A 19,199-nucleotide genomic window follows, 5' to 3' on the forward strand; every position below is an offset into this window, starting at 1 on the left:
GTCAGTTATTAAAGGGATTCTGTCACCAGGTTCATGCTGCCCAAACCATGACCAGCATGAACCCAAGGCAGATATGCTCATTACCCCCACGCATGTTTTATTCTGAAACTCTATGGCATTTCAGAATAAAACACACATGGGAGTTATGAGCATACCCTCCCCTGTGTTTCACACAACATGAATCTGGTGACAGAATCCCATAACTTCTTATCAACTGCTACAACACTGAGAGATGATGCTACAGCTGCCCTTACAATTCTATGGAGAGGGGAAGAGAGAAGAGGAGGGAGCAAAGCAGCAGACTAGCTGTTATATCTCCCATTTACAGCATGCATACTGAGGAGATCCTGCTGCCCTGTCCCTCTCCCACACACAGAAGAGGCAGCAGCATGGAGGACATTATACAGCAATAAGGAGCAGTATACCAGTGAAATCAGCAGTGAGGTGACAACACTTACTACTGACAGGAGCATTACTGTCAATTATTGATCCCTCCTCCTCTCTGCATAGATTTCTATTAGCAGCTGTAACCTGATCCCTCAGTGAATTCAATGGAAGCTGTGCCCCTAGTACCAAACCAGACAGCAGCAGTCTTAGCAGTGCTATATGCTTCCAGAACTGTTCACTCTGACAGTGGGTCAGGAAATCAGCTGATTGGCAGGGATCCCATGCAGCAGATCCAATCAACTATTGATGACCTATTTTGAGAACAGGTCATCAACAGTAAAAGTCTCAGACAACCCCTTTAAGTTGAGAGGTTCAGTCTCCATGGATCAGACTTGTTTTTCCAGTGCATCGAACAGATGATCCATCTGATTGTTATCTGAGAAATTTGGAGGCCAATACATCAGGGGTCCCCAACTCCTTTCATCAGGGACCACCAACGGGTCATGTTTTCAGGATATCCCATAGTAAGAACACCTGTGGCAATGTCTGAGGCACCGACAATAATTACATCATCTGTGCAATACTGAGGAAATCCTGAAAACATGCCCTGTTGGTGGTCCCTGAGGACTGGAGTTGGGGAACACTGCAATACATCACCTTGATCTCTTTGTCATGTTCCTCAAAACCATTCCTGGACAAATTTGTGTTGTGGCCAGGTGCATTTACCTGTTGAAAGAGGGCACTGCTTTAAGAAAGTACAACTGCCATGAAGTGATGCATTTAGTCTGTACAATGTTTGGGTCAAAATATAATAACATCCTCGTGAATGCCAAACCCAAGGTTTCCCAGTACATTGCCCACAGCATCACACTATCTCTGCCTTTTCTCCTTAGGGAGAGCTCTTAGGTGAGTGAGGAGACTTATAAGGCCATTCATGCTCCTCTGGGTAATATGCAAATAAGGGAGATGGAACACGACCTTGCAGTACCAACTATTGGAAGGTAGCATTCCTTCAAATCAATGTTAGACTCTTCATACAAGCCTTGTAACAATGACTGGGAATGTGTACATATCCAATTGATTATAATTGGATATGTACAGTTAGTTTGAAGAACTGCAACGGCCAATATAAACTAAAAAGTGTATGGCTGCATCTGCGAAGTGAACATTCAACAGTTGTTCAACCGCCAACCTACTTCTATCTAATATAATAATAATAATATAATAATAATAATCTTTATTTGTATAGCGCCGACATATTCCGCAGCGCTTACATAGACAGGGGGAATACAGAAAGACAAAAGTACAAACATTACAGAACCACGGTTACAATCGTAATCAGTTGGTGGAAACAATAGGGAAGGGTCCTGCTCCAACGAGCTTACATACTACAAGTAATGGGGGGATACAGAAGGTAAAGGGCTGGAGATGTGCACGGTATGGCGGGGTGGAGAGTGAGGGATTCTATACACAAACAATGGTCAGATGTTTGGCCGTGTGACGGCAGAATCGGTATGACTGCAGGGGCAGTTTATGACAGCTAGCAGGGATTGCACTCAGTAGGTCAGGGAGCATGTTATCAGGTGGCATACAGAGGTGTCGGTTTAGGGTATGCGGTATGCCTCCCTGAAAAGGTGCGTTTTTAGAGCACGCCTGAAGTTTTTCGAGTCCTGGATTGCCCGGGCATCCTTTGGTAATGCGTTCCAGAGGGCTGGTGCTGCTCTGGAGAAGTCTTGGAGGCGGGAGTGAGAAGTTCGAATTAGAGGGGTGTGCAGTCTAGTTTCATTTGCCGAGCGGAGAGCCCGGGCTGGGTGATGGATTGAGATGAGGGAGGCAATATAGGGGGGCGCTGCACTGTGGAGGGCTTTGTGGATTAGGGTAGTAAGTTTAAATTGAATTCTGTATTTAACAGGCAGCCAGTGCAGTGACTGGCACAGGGCAGAGGCGTCTGAGTAGCGGCTGGACAGGAATATGAGCCTGGCTGCCGCATTCAGGATGGATTGGAGAGGGTAGAGTCTGGTGCAGGGGAGGCCGATCAGCAATGAGTTGCAATAATCGAGTCGTGAGTGGATGAGGGCAACAACAAGTGTTTTCAGCATGTCTATGGTGAGAAAAGAGCGGATTCTTGCGATATTCTTGAGGTGCAGCTGACATGTTCGGGCGAGAGATTGGATGTATGGGGTAAATGAGAGATCAGAGTCGAATATGACCCCAAGGCAGCGGGCATGCTGTTTGGGAGTTACGGTGGTGCCACACACTGAGATGGAGATGTCAGGAGGAGGTCGGTTAGTGGAGGGTGGAAACACCAGTAAGTCAGTTTTAGAGAGGTTTAGTTTTAGGTAGAGAGAGGACATAGTGTTAGAGACAGCAGACAGACAGTTAGTGATATTTTGGAGTAAAGGTGCAGAGATGTCACTGGCAGAGGTGTATAGCTGGGTGTCATCAGCATACAGGTGGTATTGGAGGCCAAATCTCCTGATGGTTTGTCCAACAGGGGCTGTGTAAATAGAGAAAAGGAGGGGGCCGAGGACTGAGCCTTGGGGGACCCCAACAGCAAGGGGAAGAGGAGGGGAGGTAGAGCCAGCAAAGGAGACACTGAAGTAGCGGTCAGATAGGTAGGAAGAGAACCAGGAGAGAGCGGTGTCCTTTAGGCCGATGGAGCGAAGCATACTGAGGAGGAGTTTATGGTCGACAGTGTCAAATGCTGCGGAGAGGTCGAGGAGGATCAGTAGGGAATAGTCGCCCCTCGATTTGGCTGTCAGTAGGTCGTTTGATACCCTTGTAAGGGCAGTTTCTGTCGAGTGTTGGGGTCGGAAGCCAGACTGTAGGGGGTCGAGGAGAGAGTTCTCTGATAGATAGCTTACAAGGCAGGAGTAAACCAGCCGTTCAAGTAGTTTGGAGATAAAGGGGAGGTTTGAGATGGGTCGGTAATTGGCAACGTCAGTCGCGTCAATAATATGTTAATATGTATATGTATACGTTAATATGTATGGTCACTTTTAGTATGTGAAGATGCCAAAAATCTGGAAGCCATATCCAAGGGAGCCGGGAGCCACATTTGGCTTGTGAGCCATTGGATGAGGAATACTACTCTACATACATTCATATTTTATGTCATGTCCCATTTTCAAAACTTTATATCTATTGCTCAACTGTAATTTCTTAATTTGGTCATCTACTTGTCATGACTTGTAGCTTCAGATCTTTAGGAGATTCAATATTTTCCCATCTTACTGATGGGACTATAAGGCTGGTTACACCCTCATGGCTTGAGGGCTAAAATAGTGATATAAATTCCTTCTTGCTGTAGTAGGTCTCCATAATTAATTATTTTCGCTGAGGAATTTTAAGGGAAGTTAAAGTATAATTAGTGCAACAGAAAAGTCTGACAAGAGAGCGGCTACAAAGAACAACTCGAGCTCTGGAGGACTCAATATTACTACATTATACAGACAGCGTATTCATTTTAATGAGCATTGTGTAATGATTCATTTCTCCTGCAGAGGAGCTGTAGGGAAATTAAATGGTCTTTGATCAGCAAATGATCAGAGGACCCTTCAACAAAAATGGATTGTCCGAAGCAGATAACCCCTTTAAATATTTATAGACCTGAGATGACCAGATGGCCACTCGGGACCTGAGGCCTGCACTGATGAGTTGGGAGGGTAGAGTTGTCACTTGTCACAGTGGCTCTGACCAGACTCCTCCGTGGAGGGTCGCATGCCACCTCGGCCCAAGTACCACTAAGCCTCTTCCGGACACCCCTGGGACAGGGATGGCCTATAAACGTGCAGTGGACTGTAAATATGTCACTTGTGACGCCACCTTTCCTTACTCAGCGGAATGACCATCGGCGCCGAAATAAAGAAGGTCCACGCACACAATTAACTTTTAGTACCTCAGTCCCTAGAGATGGTCAGGGCCGTTATTTGCAGCTTGACAGATTAAAACTTAATTGCGCACCAGTGCAGGCAGGACAGTAAACTTGAGGTCAGGGAGGAAACTCAGGATAATATTGGTCCCGCAGTCCCCGTATCTGTCAGGTACCGCTCCTGGAAGGGAAACCCTTCAGAGGAGGACGGGGTAGAATCTCTTCACAGACACTCACTTGACTCAGACTTGGATCTCTGCATCATGGACTCGTCACTGCTCTCTCTCTCACAAATTGTTCCTGGAATTGGGGAACTCAGGAAACCTCTCTCTTTCCTCCATCACTCTCCACCACATGAGGATTGAAGGTACCCCCCCTGTGGTCAGCACTCCACTCCACTCTGTACCGTAGAAGATGATGGACTGCCTGAAGAAGACGACCACACCTTCCTCTCGAACACTCATTCTTATAGTAACTAGCATACCATGTGACAGTGATACTTTCCCAGACATATCCCAGTCACATTCAGACATTAATCTCCCACATGCTGCAGCTTTGCAATACACATAACAAGAGACTATACAGTTTGCACAGTGCATCCACACAAAAGACATGACATGTATGACATTTATGGAGGGGCCAGAAATATAGACTTCGGGCCACTACAGTTTCACCCTACTTTAAAAAAGCCGACCTCGGCACCTCTAAAGCAGAGTGCATTATCTGGAGAAGGAATATCTCAGTGCTCTACTCCAATTCACCTTTAGGACCTCTACTCAGTCATGGAGTGTGCAAGGCCAAACCTGTAAAAACATAGCTCCTACCCCCCGGTTATTATGTGAAAACATTAACCCATTCTTAGCATTCTGAGACTACCTTATGAATGTCACTTTCTGAGTAAGACATTGTTATGACAGTGTGTATGAACATGGTTTGGCCTAACCATGAGAAGATTCTACCGGGCTGAACAGAATTTCAGATGCACTAGTATACCTGACTCTTCTCCCCACAGACAAAAGAAATGAGGCAAGAGGAATAAACATCACTTCCTCTGACAAAAGAGAATACAACACTTCAAAATAAAGGGCAACTGGCAGGAAAAATAGGAGACAAGTAGAATGATCACCACTATCTCTGAAAAAGTACTAGACTCCAGAACAGGTGGTAGCTTAAGTCAATAACCCCGTCCGGGACTTTAGAGATAATGTGAAAGAGATGCCCCGCCTACTGGTACAGACAAGGACGGTGGACAGACACTGGCACGCAACGTGGGGAACAAAAACCTCCAGTCATACACATACAATCATGCCTAGCATTCATACAAGCTAATTCAGACAGTAGCGTATGTAGTGCAGCTAAACAATTTTACTTTTAAAGAAATAAGGATATTTAAACCACTTCCTCCTGCACGGAACTTGAACGAACGTTGCCTAAACAATAAAATTTTCAATATGAAAAACTAGCAGTAGCAGCAAGCTATGAAAAGGGACGTATAGAAAATAACTTTGTAGTCCTTTGCTAAATAAAGGGGCTTAAAGGGGTTGTCTCGTGAAATCAAGTGGGGTTCAGCACTTCTGTATGGCCATATTAATGCACTTTGTAATATACATCGTGCATTAAATATGAGCCATACAGAAGTTATTCACTTACCTGCTCCGTTGCTAGCGTCCCCGTCGCCATGGATCCGTCTAAATTCGCTGTCTTCTGGCGTTTTTAGACGCGCTTGCGCAGTCCGGTCTTCTCCCTGGTGAATGGGGCCGCTCGTGCCAGAGAGCTGGTCCTCGTAGCTCCGCCCCGTCACGTGTGCCGATTCCAGCCAATCAGGAGGCTGGAATCGGCAATGGACCGCACAGAGCCCACGGTGCACCATGGGAGAAGACCCGCGGTGCATCGTGGGTGAAGATCCCGGCGGCCATCTTGGTAAAGGAAGAAAGAAGTCGCCGAAGCGCGGGGATTCGGGTAAGTAATAAACTTTTTTTTTTTTTAACCCATCCCTTGGGTTTGTCTCGCGCCGAACGGGGGGCCTATTGAATAAAAAAAAAAAACGTTTCGGCGGGAGACAATCCCTTTAACTGGGGAAACAAATGTCTCTTACGTAGAGTCTTTAGAATAAAAAGTGGTTGTGTGCGGCCGGACCAGACTTGCAACCAGGATCTCTTCTTTGGTAACAGTGTCTGTAATCCACCCGGTAGGCGTGGAGGCACTACACCACGAGCTGATCCCTAATAATGCCACCAAGGAAGGACTGTCCGGGTCCCGTAACCGCCACAGGGATACTCACGCTGGAGTAGATGGCGGCATAGGATTGCCAGTCTTGGGTGGCTATCTCGTTGGTGAAACAAGATTTTGTCCCCAGGGTCCTTAAAGTCCCTTAGTAAGGGACGCAACCCTGAGGGAATGGTCGCCCCTGCCACGTGGTTGTCTTCGCGAATGATTATTCATGGTAGTATCAAGGCTTGAACCTGATGAGACATCAGCGACCTCGCGGAATCCTGTCGCGGGGCCAAGACAGCGACATTCGGGTTGAAGGTACCCCCTGTGGCCAGCACTCCACTCCACTCTCTACCGTAGAAGATGATGGACTGCCTGAAGAAGATGACCACACTTTCCTCTCAAATACTCATACTTATAGTGTCTAGCATACCACGTGACGGGACATAAATTGATACTTTTCAAGACATCTTCCAGTCACATTCAGACATTAACCTCTCACATGCTGCAGCTGTGCAATACACATAAAAAGAGACTAGATAGTTTGCACAATGCTTCCACACAAAAGACAAGACATGTATGACATTTATAGAGGGGCCAGGAATATAGACTTCGGGCCACTACAGAACTATACAGCATGAAAGCAAACACGACATTAAAGGGATGCTCCAAGACTTTTGCCCATCCATATCACATCCTCTATCCAAGCTAAAGGTGGCCCAACAAGGTATTAAAGCCTCCATGCTCGCCGGTATCACATCTTGTATCCAAGCTGCTAGAGGCAGTACAACAGGGTACTAGAGCTTTCATGCTTGTCTGTATCACATCTTGTACGAGGGGCTGCTGATAAATCTTTGGCTTTACCCAGAAAGAAACGAGATAGGAAGATGAAACTTTACATTTCTTCCACATACTCTCCACTGATGCCAACACACTTCTTACATCGGTATTCCAAGTTCTGTAAGCCTTGCAAAAAGAAGGATTTCGGTTGTGACAATCATCTGTAGCAACCATGGCATCAGAAATGGTGTGAAATTTGGTACCCTTGAGGTGTTTCTTCAGGTTTGGAAACAGATGATAGTCGGAGGGAGCTAGATCTGGTGAATAAGGTGGGTGGTCAACCAACTGGAAGCCTAGCTCCACCAGTTTTGCCGTGGTCGCTTGTGCAGTGTTGTCTGCTATTCCTCTAGCTGAAATTGGCCGATTCTCCAGTATGAGGTTGTGCGCAGCATCGATCTCTGGAACAACAACCTCTCTCGGCCGTCCAGGACGTTCCACATCATTGGTGCTGAAGTGGCCCGTTTTAAATTTGGCAGCCCAGTTCTTAACTGTAGAATCTGAAGGGCATTGATCCCCCAATGTCTGCGACATATCACCATGAATATCCTTCGCGGACTTTCCTTGCAGAAACAAGAATTTTATCACTCCTCTGCTCTCATTTGCTGTGAATATCGCCTTAGACTCCGCCATTTTGTTTTTCTGTGTGCCGAGATCACGGTTGCCATAAGCTACAAACACAACATTTTGAAAACATATATTAGACACATAAGGCTTTCATGTGATGTAACATTCGTTACCACAGAAACCAAAAAGAACACAAAGCCAAAGACTTATCAGCAGCCCCTCATATCTAAGCTAACGGCAGCCCAACAGGGTATTAGAGCCTCCATGCCTGCTGGTATCACATCTTGTATCTAAGCTAAAGGCAGCCCAACAGGGTACTAGAGCCTCCATGCCCGCCCGTATCACATCTTGTATCCAAGCTAGAGGTTGTACAACAGGATACTAGAGCCTCCATGCTCACCCAAATCACATCTTGTATCAAAGCTAGAGGTGGCTCAACAGGGTACTAGAGCCTCCATGCCCGCTCATATGACATCTAGTATCCAAGCTAGAGGCGGCCCAGCAGGGTACTAGAGCCTCCATGCCCGCTCATATGACATCTTGTATCCAAGCTAGAGGCGGCCCAACAGGGTACTAGAACCTCCATGCCTGTCCGTATCACATCTGGTATCTAAGCTAAAGGCAGCCCAACAGGGTACTAGAGCCTCCATGCTCGCCCAAATCACATCTTGTATCCAAGCTAGAGGCAGCCCAACAGGGTACTAGAACCTCCATGCCTGTCCGTATCACATCTGGTATCTAAGCTAGAGATAGCCCCACAGGGTACCAGAGCCTTCGGGCCTGTCCGTATCACATCTTGTATCTAAGCTAAAAGCAGCCCAACAGGGTACTAGAGCCTCCATGCTCACCCGAATCACATCTTGTATCCAAGCTAGAGGCGGTACAACAGGGTACTAGAGCTTCAATGCCTGCCCGTATCACATCTTGTATCCAAGCTAGAGGTGAACCAACAGGGTACTAGAGCCTCTATGCCTGACCATATCACATCTTGTATCCAAGCTAGAGGCAGCCCAACAGGGTACTAGAGCCTCCATGCCTGTCCGTCTCACACTTTGTATCTAAGCTATAGGCGGCCACAGAGGGTACTAGAGCCTCCATGGTCTCCCGTATCACATCTTGCATCCAAGCTAGAGGCTGCCAGGTATGTTGGCATTTCTCAATTTGTTGAAGTTCGTTCTGGCATACAGAGGAGATTGGAACAAAGGTTATCTCTCTCCAGACATATCTGAGAAAAGAGGAGAAACAAAGAGACTTTCTCTGAGAAGAGAATGAGGTGAGTGAGAGAACCCAGTGCGCTGGCTGCGCTCCCTCCTTATCAGTCTCCCCTGGAGTGTCCGGCAGAGATGAGGAGCTGCGGTTTTGGGTTTCTGGAGCCTGTGATAGCTACATAACTTGGTCTGGAAAACACATTATTCGATTGCACCCGTCCTTGCTTCTGCACACTTGAAACTAAGTGTCCATTAGAAAGATTATGGATATTTAAGACACAGCGCTAAAGGGAATCTGTCAGCTTGAACTTTTAGTCCAAACTGCAGGTATCAGAGCAGGAGGAGCTGAGCGGACTAAGATATAGCTTTATGGGGAGAGATTCGGTAGAACTTGTATTTCATTAATCTATACCTCTGCACATTCTGAGCTGGATAGTCCAGTGGGCGGAGCTATCAGTGATTGACAGCTACCCCTGTATATACAGTCATACATATAGCTGTCAATCACTGATAGCTCCGCCCATTGGACTGTTCAGCTCAGAATGTGCAGAGATATAAATGAATAAAATACAAGTTATACTGAATCTTTCCCCATAAAACTATATATCAATCTCATCAGCTCCTCCTACTCTATAACATCATGCCTGCAGTTTACACATCATGTTCAAGCTGATTAATTCCCTTTAGAGCATTTGTATCAGATTAGGGAAAGCCTCATTTACTATACTTGAATGGGGATGATCTGTAATACCAGACACAAGGAGTGGTTGTTACATTTAAGGGATTGTCCCACCATTAAATATTGATTTAGAGACTAGAGATGAGCGAGCGTACTCACTAAGGCAAACTACTCGAGCGAGTAGTGCCTTATGTGAGTACCTGCCCGCTTGTCTCAAAAGATTCGGGTGCCAGCGGGGGGCGGGGAGGAACGGGGGGATATCTCTCTCTCACTCTCTCTCCCCCTCCTCCCTGCTCACTCCCGCAACTCACCGTCCCCGTCTAAAAGGACCCTTGGGGTGCCCACCCACTAGCCATATTTTTTCTAGCGATACAAGATTGAGTGCCTCGCAGCGTAGAGATAGCGCTGCGATATCACTCATTGTTTTCAATGGGGCCGGCGGCAGCAGCACCAGCCCCATTGAAAACATAGCGAGTACATCGTGGACTTCTGCCACAGCTGTGACAACTATGGCAGAAGATTCCTTCATCCCCATGGGGATGAGGAAATCCTCTGCAGCAGCTCTGGCAGAAGTCCATGATGCTATCCCATTGCTTTCAATTGGGACGGCACTGCTGCTGCCCCATTGAAAGCAGTGAATTGTAGGAAACCCCCGCAGCAATGATTTTCGGGGAAGGGCTTGAAAGATAAGCCCTTCCCTGAAAATCAGCCCTAGCTGTAAAAAAAAAAATTATACTCACCTGTGATTGGCTGAGTGCTTAGTCAATGAGACCAGCGCTTTCTGGGGGCGGGGATTTTTCAATCCCTGGCCTCCAGAACACAGAAGAAGACCGCCATGCCGGAGAAAAGAGCCGGACGGCTCTTTTAGGTGAGTATAATTTTTTTTTTAACTTTTTTTTTTTACAGCTAGGGTTGATTTTTATGGATGGGATTAATATTTTAAGCCCTTCCCCGAAAATCATCGCTGCGAGGGTAGCCTGCAATCCACTGCTTTCAATGGGGCCGCAGCAGTGCCGGCCCCATTGAAATCAATGGGATAGCATCACAGACTTCTGCCATAGCTGTGACAGAAGTCTGCAATGTATTCCCTATGTTTTCAATGGGGCTAGCGCTGCTGCCGCCGGCCCCTATTGAAAACACTGAGCGATATCACAGATTTTTTCTCTGCGCTGTGAGACTTAAGAATAAAAATCGCAAATGAGTAGGAAACCATTGAAAATCATTGGTTTCATAATCATCGCTCTCGCATAGCAAGAAAAAATATCGCTAGTGGGTAGGCACCCTTGCTCTGTTAGCGCACCCAAAACAGAACACGTTATCAATTGGATTTATTTAAGCAATACTCCTGGGTGTAGATATTGCTGTTATATACTCATTATGGCGCCCCCTGCTGTTCTTTTGATTCCATTGCAGAACGACCACCTAATATGTCCAGAGCACGATAACAGGAGTTACTCCAGGCAGTAACAGCAAGGTATGGTGCTTAGAATTTAGGTGACGTGAGTCCAGGGAGTCTCTTTTCCCCGGGGAAGTAGCGTACGCACAGCAGCTTGACTCTTTACAGAAGGCAGTGCTCACATTCCCATTAATCTCTATGGGAGGTGCACACACCCCGCCTACTGAAAAGGTTGTGCGCACGCTGACTTCTCTGGGGAACACTGCAGGAAATGGGACCTGGCGACTATGGGGCACAACTTTCAAGACTCCATGTTACCTAAACTATAAGCACTATAACTTAGTTTAGTAACAAAGTAAGGCTACATTAACACGGGCGAGCGCGATATTCAAAACCGCCTCGCATCAATTCTGTGAAATTGCTATTCTCAGGCACGCGTTTCACGTGCGTCAGAGGATCGCAAGTGTTTCCCATTGATTTCAATGGAAACATCACATCGCACTCACATGCACAGCACACGGCATACGAGTACCGTGCGATGTTTTTAAATGTTCCATTAAAACCATGGGCGAGGCGTTTCGAGGGAACGCCAAAAGATGGAACAAGATGCAGGGGGGAAAAAAAATCACTCGTGTGAATAAGTAAATTCAATAGAATGGAGCTCATATTTCTGCAACTTCTGTGTCTCACAATGTGTGAACGTAGCTGAAAAAAGGACCATCCAATGTGGATCCAGAGGAAGGCAAAAAACTCCAATGAGGTAGAAGCCAATTTTCCTCATTTTAGGTCAAAACATTCCTCCCTGACTCCAATCAGGCAATCGGAATAATCCCCGGATCACCGACCCTTCCCAAGGAATAAGTGATATAACAGAGTCAAACTTCTGAAACACTGTAGCCTCTCAGCATAAAAGATGCGCGGGGCGCTGCACATACCTGTCTGGTTTGTGCTGCCTGTGGTTTGGGCAGCATGAACCTGATGACAGAAGAAGAGCAGTTGAGACAGGAGGACACAATAAGGAAAGCTGCTCACATACCAAAAAAAATGTGATCCTTCTCCGTTTTTTTCTGAGACCACCTGGATGTTTGACGGTGTTTCGGGGAAAATGTTCTACGGGCAGAGGAGAAAAAAGTCAAACTTTTTAGCACAACTGCACAACGTTATATTAAACATACCAACACCATAACCTCATCCCAGCTGTGAAGCAGTGAAGGGGCCATCATGGTTTGCGGCTGCTTTGTGATGGGGCCTGTGGCCAGAATTTTATACTGTAACTGCAGTTGCAAGAAAAAGTAAGTGAACCCTAAGGGCTTATTTAGACGACCGTATATCGGCCGGGTTTTCACGCCGGCCAATATACGGCTTCCCTCTCTGCAAAGGGAGGAGGCTGGAAGAGACGGGAGCAGTGCACTGAGCTCCCGCCCCATCTCCGCCCCCTCTCCTCCCCTCAGCATTATTTGCAATGAGAGGCGGGGCAGGGGGCGGAGCTAAGTTCAGAGACTTAGCTCTGCCACTGTCTCGTCTTCTCCCATTGCAAATAGTGCCGAGGGGCAGAGAGGAGGCAGAGAGAAAGCGGGAGCTCAGGGCACTCCTCCCGTCTCTTCCAGCCTCCTCCCCCTGCAGATAGGGACGCCGTATATCAGCCGGCATGAATACCTGGCCGATATACGGTCATCTGAATAAGCCCTTACTTGGATTTTTACATTGATTACTAATTAACTGTGATCTGATTAGTTCTCTAAGCCACAATTATAACTTACAACCCACAAACAATTGTACTGTTCATATCTTTTATTCAGCACATTGAGTAATCATCCACAATGCAGGGAGAAAAAGTAAGTGAACCCTTTATGAGGGGCAGTCGGGAGTGGGGGTAGGACCCTGAGGAGGAACTTTTAATTATTCCTACTTACAAATGTGTTTCAGTTCATCAATATTTCTGGGATGCCTTGTGTGCATAGCCCTCATCAGGTCATGCCTTAGCATTTTGATAGGGTTATAGTCAGAATTCTGATGTTGCCATTTCAAAACACAAATTTTCTTAGTCTTCCAAACATTCTTTAGTTGATGTATCACCCTATGCAGTAATCCAGGGTTCCATCTGAACCCTGGATTTAGAGTGATGCATCAACTAAATGGGACATTAGCATTTTAAATGGGACGTCCAGACAGAAACCGAGGAAGGGCTGCAAGATACAATGTGAACGTAGCCTTAGATTAAAATAAACCGAAACTACTGTTCAAGAATGGACATTTCTTAACTTTATAGGCCACAAGCCGATTAGTGTGACAAGTAGGTAATACCAGGGAACGTGAGCCGAGAGCTTTCACTGCGCCGGACGCTTCTATTTACACAGTTCTCTAATATATAAAGTTCATCGCAGGTAAAACTACAAAGTGGAGGATGTCTTCATACTTTCCCCATTACTTGGCCGACTTTTATTATACTGCCACCAAAACATTTGCAGATAATGATGACTATAAACTATTCGGGTGGATTGCTTGACGTTCTGAGATTTTTGCATATCACATCACCTATCTATTTGCTGTCACGGCTATGGAATTCGATAGAAATAGTAGCGGTGTAATGTCAGGCCTGTAGGGACTTGAAAAGGAAGTTCTTTGAAAATGTATCGTTAAGCAATCACAAATATACTTTAGAATCTGCTAATTATTTTGTCATGGCTTTATGATTAATTCCTTCTGTACTGCAGAATATTAAAGTAGAATAGTCCTAGTCTGTCTACAGCATGTATAGGGGCAGCAGGACCAATCTGCACTGAAAGGGGTATTCCGCGATGTAACTTTTCCTCCATTTTCACCCATCCACTGGAATGAAGCCTCTGGTTGCACTTGGGGAGCAGCGGATCCATTGTTCTCACTGTGCTGGAAGAAGGAATATAACAGAAAAATTGATCCCGCGCTCCTCAGAGGGGTAAAGCATAAAATTCTTTCATCAAAAAGAACGCACTTTCTTCTTTAGGAGGTCCCCTCCCTGGAGACCCCCCAATTCAGAAAGGTGAGCCATGCAAATAATTCTGATGGTGTGGACAAGTCCAGAGTCCTCACTGTACTGGTAAATGGTTTATTCCAAGCAAACAAATGAAACCTTTTGATGGGACAGGTGCAACGCGTTTCGGGTTCTGGCAACCCTTTTTTCAAGCTTAAAAAAGGGATGCCAGAACCGCAAAAAAACGTGCAGCGGTCTGTCCCTATTGAGGACTTGGACCGCAAGCACCAGGTGAGTTCTCTCCTTTCCAAATCAGATTAATATTAAGTATTAACATACCTTAAGCGCTGTTCCTGATTGATATTTCTCACTGTGCTCGGCTATTTCCATTTGCCCCATTGAAATGAATGGAGCTGTGCCGATCCATCACCACGTCCTCAGGCAGAGTGTTTCATAGTCTCACTGCTCTTACAATAAAGAACCCCCTTCTGTGTTGGTGTAGAAACCTTCTTTCCTCTGGACACAGCAGGCGTCCCCTTGTTACAGTCCTGGGTATAAATAGATGATGGGAGATCTCTGTATTGTCCCTTGATATATTTATACATACAGTGATACCTTGGGTTAAGAGGCCCTCAGTTTACAAGCTTTTTGACTTGAGGGCAGGCTCGCTCCCGAATTTGTGCTTTGATTTAAGAGCAAAAACTTGGGTTAAGAGCCTTGCTCTCAAAGGGGCCGCTGCTGCTGCCGGCAACCCCTGCAGTGATTTTTTTTTTTCTTCCCTACCTGTAGTGAAAAATATATACTCACCTGTCCGCCGCAGCCAGGGCTCAGGCATGTCTAGCTGCCTCTTGTTCCCCTTGCATTGTTAATCCGCAGCTCCTGAAAAGCTTCAGAGCAGTGCAGGGAGAACAAGCGGCGGCTACACGCCTGAACCCCGGCAGACAGGTAGGTGTCTGTCTGTCTGTCTTTTACTAGAGCTAGGGATGATTTTCAGGGAAGGGCTTATATTTAAAGCCCTTCCCCGAAAATCACTGCGGGGGTGCCAGCATCCTATTGCTTTCAATGGGGCAACACCAACGCCATTGAAATCAGTAGGAGAGCTTTGCGATCCGGAACGGATTAATGGCTTTTCCATTCATTTCAATGGGGAAAATCGATTTGACTTACGAGAGTTTTGGGTTAAGAGCTCCGTCACGGAACAAATTAAACTCTTAACCCAAGGCACCACTGTGGTTATTAGGTCGCCCTACAGCCGTCTTTTTTCTAAACTAAATAACCCAATCTTAGAGAACTATGACTTTAGTTGCCCGCCTTTGTACCCGCTCAAGCTCTGATATGTCCTTCTTGAGTACCGATGCCCAAAACTGTCCACAATATTCCATGTGTGGCCTGATCTGTGACTTGTAATGAGGAAGAACAATGTTCTCGTCATGTGTCCCTAGACCTCTGCTTTCTATCATTGACCAGTTACTTACACACATTCTCACCTTATATACCAACCTTTTATGTGTCACAGTATCAATCACTTTGGAAAAGTCCAGATATACAAGATCTAGTGACTCCCCGATCCAGCCTAGAACTTACCTCCTCGTCGATGATCAGGTTGGTTTGACTGGAGCGATCTCTCATGACCCATGCTGATACGGAGTTATACAGCTATTATCCTTGATGTCCTCCAGGATGGCGTCTCTTAGAAACCTTTCAAACACTTTACCCACAATAGAGGTAAGACTTACCGGCCTGTAGGTTCCAGGTTCACTTTTTGACCCTTTTTTTATATTGGCACCACCCTGGCTATGCACCAACCCAGTGAAACAGACGCTGTCACTATAGAGTCCTTAAATATAAGAAACAATGGTTACTTAATTCCCTTACAACCCGGGGGTGTATGCCATCGGGAGCGGGCCATGTGTCTATTTTAATCTTTTTAAGACGGCTCTTCACTTCTTTTGTTAAGGCCCATTTAGATGGGACGAACGTTGGTCAAATGATGCCCGACACTAGTTCCTGTGCTGTTGCACGAGAGCTAATATCACTGGCTCGCTCACAGAGCGTCCAGCAGGGGGACAGGGCAGCTGCAGATTTCACACCCCTTGCTCTCCCCTGCCGCTCTCCATTGATTTAACATAATTTATGCCGCATAAACGATGGATGATGAGCTGATGGCTCAGTGTAAATAGCGGCTGTTCAGTATTGAACATCCGCTATGTTAAGTCAATGGAGAGGGGCGGGGGGGAGTGAGGAGAAAAATCTCCAGCCACCCTGCTGTGAGCCAGCGCTACTAGCTCCCGTTAGCTCCCATGCAGCAGCAGGACGACTGTAGGGCATAGTTTGCCTGGCCTTCGTCCCATCTAAAATGGGTCTTTAGACTAGTGACATTTAGTGGAGAGTTTACTTTGTCATTTTGCATTTCATCTGACATTTCATTTTCCTCTGCGAACACATTGGAGAAAAATCTATTTAAAAGATTTGTTTTCTCCTCATCGCCCTCTACAATTTCTCCTACATTATTTATTAAGAGGACCAACACTTTAAATCAGTATTAATCTTTTTACTATTTCTATAGTTAAATAACAGGTTACTACTGTGAGCACTACTGAAGGGATGCTGTCCAGTATTACCAGACCTCTTTAATGTTCATCATATAATAGAGAACAGGAAAAAGGGGTTTTAGTACCGTAAGATCCTTCATTTCATCCAGTTCATTGGAAGACAAAGCATTCATGTGTATAAGGTGTAGACCAAGCCTACAACCTCCAGATAATCAGTTTAAGCAATGTACTTACCTTATTAACAAAGTCCCATCCTCACGGTTTACAGAACACAGATCAAGACATAGTCATTATAACCCAGCACCCATGGTCACATCACCATCATATCATGTACACTCTAAAGGGAGAACTAGGATAATTATATTTTATGGACATCCATCCCTATTTTAGTAATTAAGGTGGCTTTAAATTACGGTTTAACCCTTTAGTGACCGGTCTATGGTTTTGCCTTAACGCCTTAGTGACAGCCCCATAGTGTTTATGTCCTGCCATTGCAGGACGTGTATGGAGGGAGATAGCGCTGCTATCTCCCTCCATACATCTTGGGTGTCCCCTTTTTTTTTTTTTTTTTACAGCAGACGCCCCCGGGCAACAGCCCCGACAGCTGTACGGCCGATCGGGGCTGTTAACCCTTTAAATGTCGCTGTCAATTCTGGGGCCTAAAACAAAATGTAAAAATAAAGACAAAAGTTTTACTATTTAAAAAAAAAAAGGAATAAAAGTAAAAAAAAACCTTTTGCCATATTTACAATAAAAGAATCTAAATAAAGCAAAATTACGTATTTGGTATCACTGCGTCCATAAATGTCCAATCTATCAAAGCAATGCATTATTTACCCTGGAAACGACAGGACATACCGCACAAAATGAGCCTTCACTCAACTATGTCTCTCCACTTAGAATTTTTAAAAAATTTTCAGTACATTATATGTATAAAAAAAACAAGCCCTCATACAGCGACGTCGATAAATAAGTAAAAGGCGTTAATTTTTTTTTTTTTTTTAAAAGGGAGGAAAAAAACGAAAATGGAAAACAAGAAAGGGGATAAGGACTAAGCAATTTTCATCATTGCTTAGCAAGAGCCATAACTCGTTGACCTAGTCGTATGAGGGCTTGTTTATTTTGGGACAGGTTGTATTTATTTACTTTTAAAGGCACCACACACACACTGGGGGACATATAATGTGTTGTACAACTTGTATTGCATTTGTTTTTTAGAGGCAAGTTGGAAAAATAGCCATAGATACCACCATGGCTTGGGGGATTTGTTTTTCTTTTTTTTAACAATATTCCCTTTTTTGGTCACCTTGGCGCAGAAGATGACAGCAGAAAATATTAAAAAAACATTTAATGTCTTTGAAAACTAAAAATCAAAGTAGTACAGCAAAAAAAAAAAAAAAAAAAAACCTGCAAGTTCCGTATCATAGCAATCGTATGTTAAGTACATGTGGGCAAATAAGCACCAGGCCCACATGAACGTGCCTAAAACAGGCTGGGTATAACACAAACAAGGGAACCGAAAACGGATTTCAGACTGGATGTGCTGATGGAAACACCAAATGGACAAATGGAGAACTGCAAACTGTGGACTGGACTGAACTGACAGGCATGACATAGGGACTGACAAATGACCAAGACACTCACCATGCATACCTGTACATACAATCAGATGATATAGCTATAAATGTACAAGGCATTGGCTGGTATATTGGCCAAAGTACTTAAGCCCGCAAGCCACAATCAAGGCTCCTCGTTGTCTTGTGCGTCCCTATACTAGCAAGACAACATGTACCAGAGGACCCTAAGGGCCACCCTAGGCCAGAAAGGGCAAATGTATCAGCAGGACAAAGCAGAGACAAACTGACAGAAAATAAACGCAAGAAAGGACCTGAACCATCAAGCCATCAAACACAGCAAGCTGCAATGGACAAGGATACATAACTGCTCACTCTGGACACCAGACAGACACTGACAGGAGCTACGTATATGTATGTCAGCAAAGACCCGGGGATTGGCTAGCAGGAGATCACCACACCCAGCCAGCTTAAATCCTTCCACACCTGTGGGACTGTGCTGCTAGAAACCATAGTACTACAGGTCCCAGTACATTATGTTATATCAAATAGTACTATTGAAAAATACAACCCGTCCCTCAAAAAATAAGCCCTCATACACCTGGGACGATGGAAAATGGGGAGGGGGGGGGGGGGGGGATAAGGCCCGTCAATAAGAGGTTAAAGGAAAACACTTGAATCTGCATCACAGCATTCTGAGAGCCAGAACTTTTTTTTTCATGAAAACCGTCCTAAATGAGATCTTTCTTTTTGCAGAGAGGGATATAGGTTTTATTTGTACCATTTTAATGTGATTTTTAGATTAGTTTTCATTTAAAAAGGGTTTTCATAGAGAAAAATGTATTTTTTTCTTTAAATTAAAAACTTTGTTGAACTTTGACGCTTTTTTTTAGTTTCTTAAGGTGTCTTTTAGATGTGATCATTTGACCGCTAAGACAGTACACTGCATTACTTATGTAGTGCATTC

The sequence above is a fragment of the Eleutherodactylus coqui genome, chromosome 10 (genome assembly GCF_035609145.1).
Source record: "Eleutherodactylus coqui strain aEleCoq1 chromosome 10, aEleCoq1.hap1, whole genome shotgun sequence".
In the NCBI taxonomy this organism is placed as follows: Eukaryota; Metazoa; Chordata; class Amphibia; order Anura; family Eleutherodactylidae; genus Eleutherodactylus; species Eleutherodactylus coqui.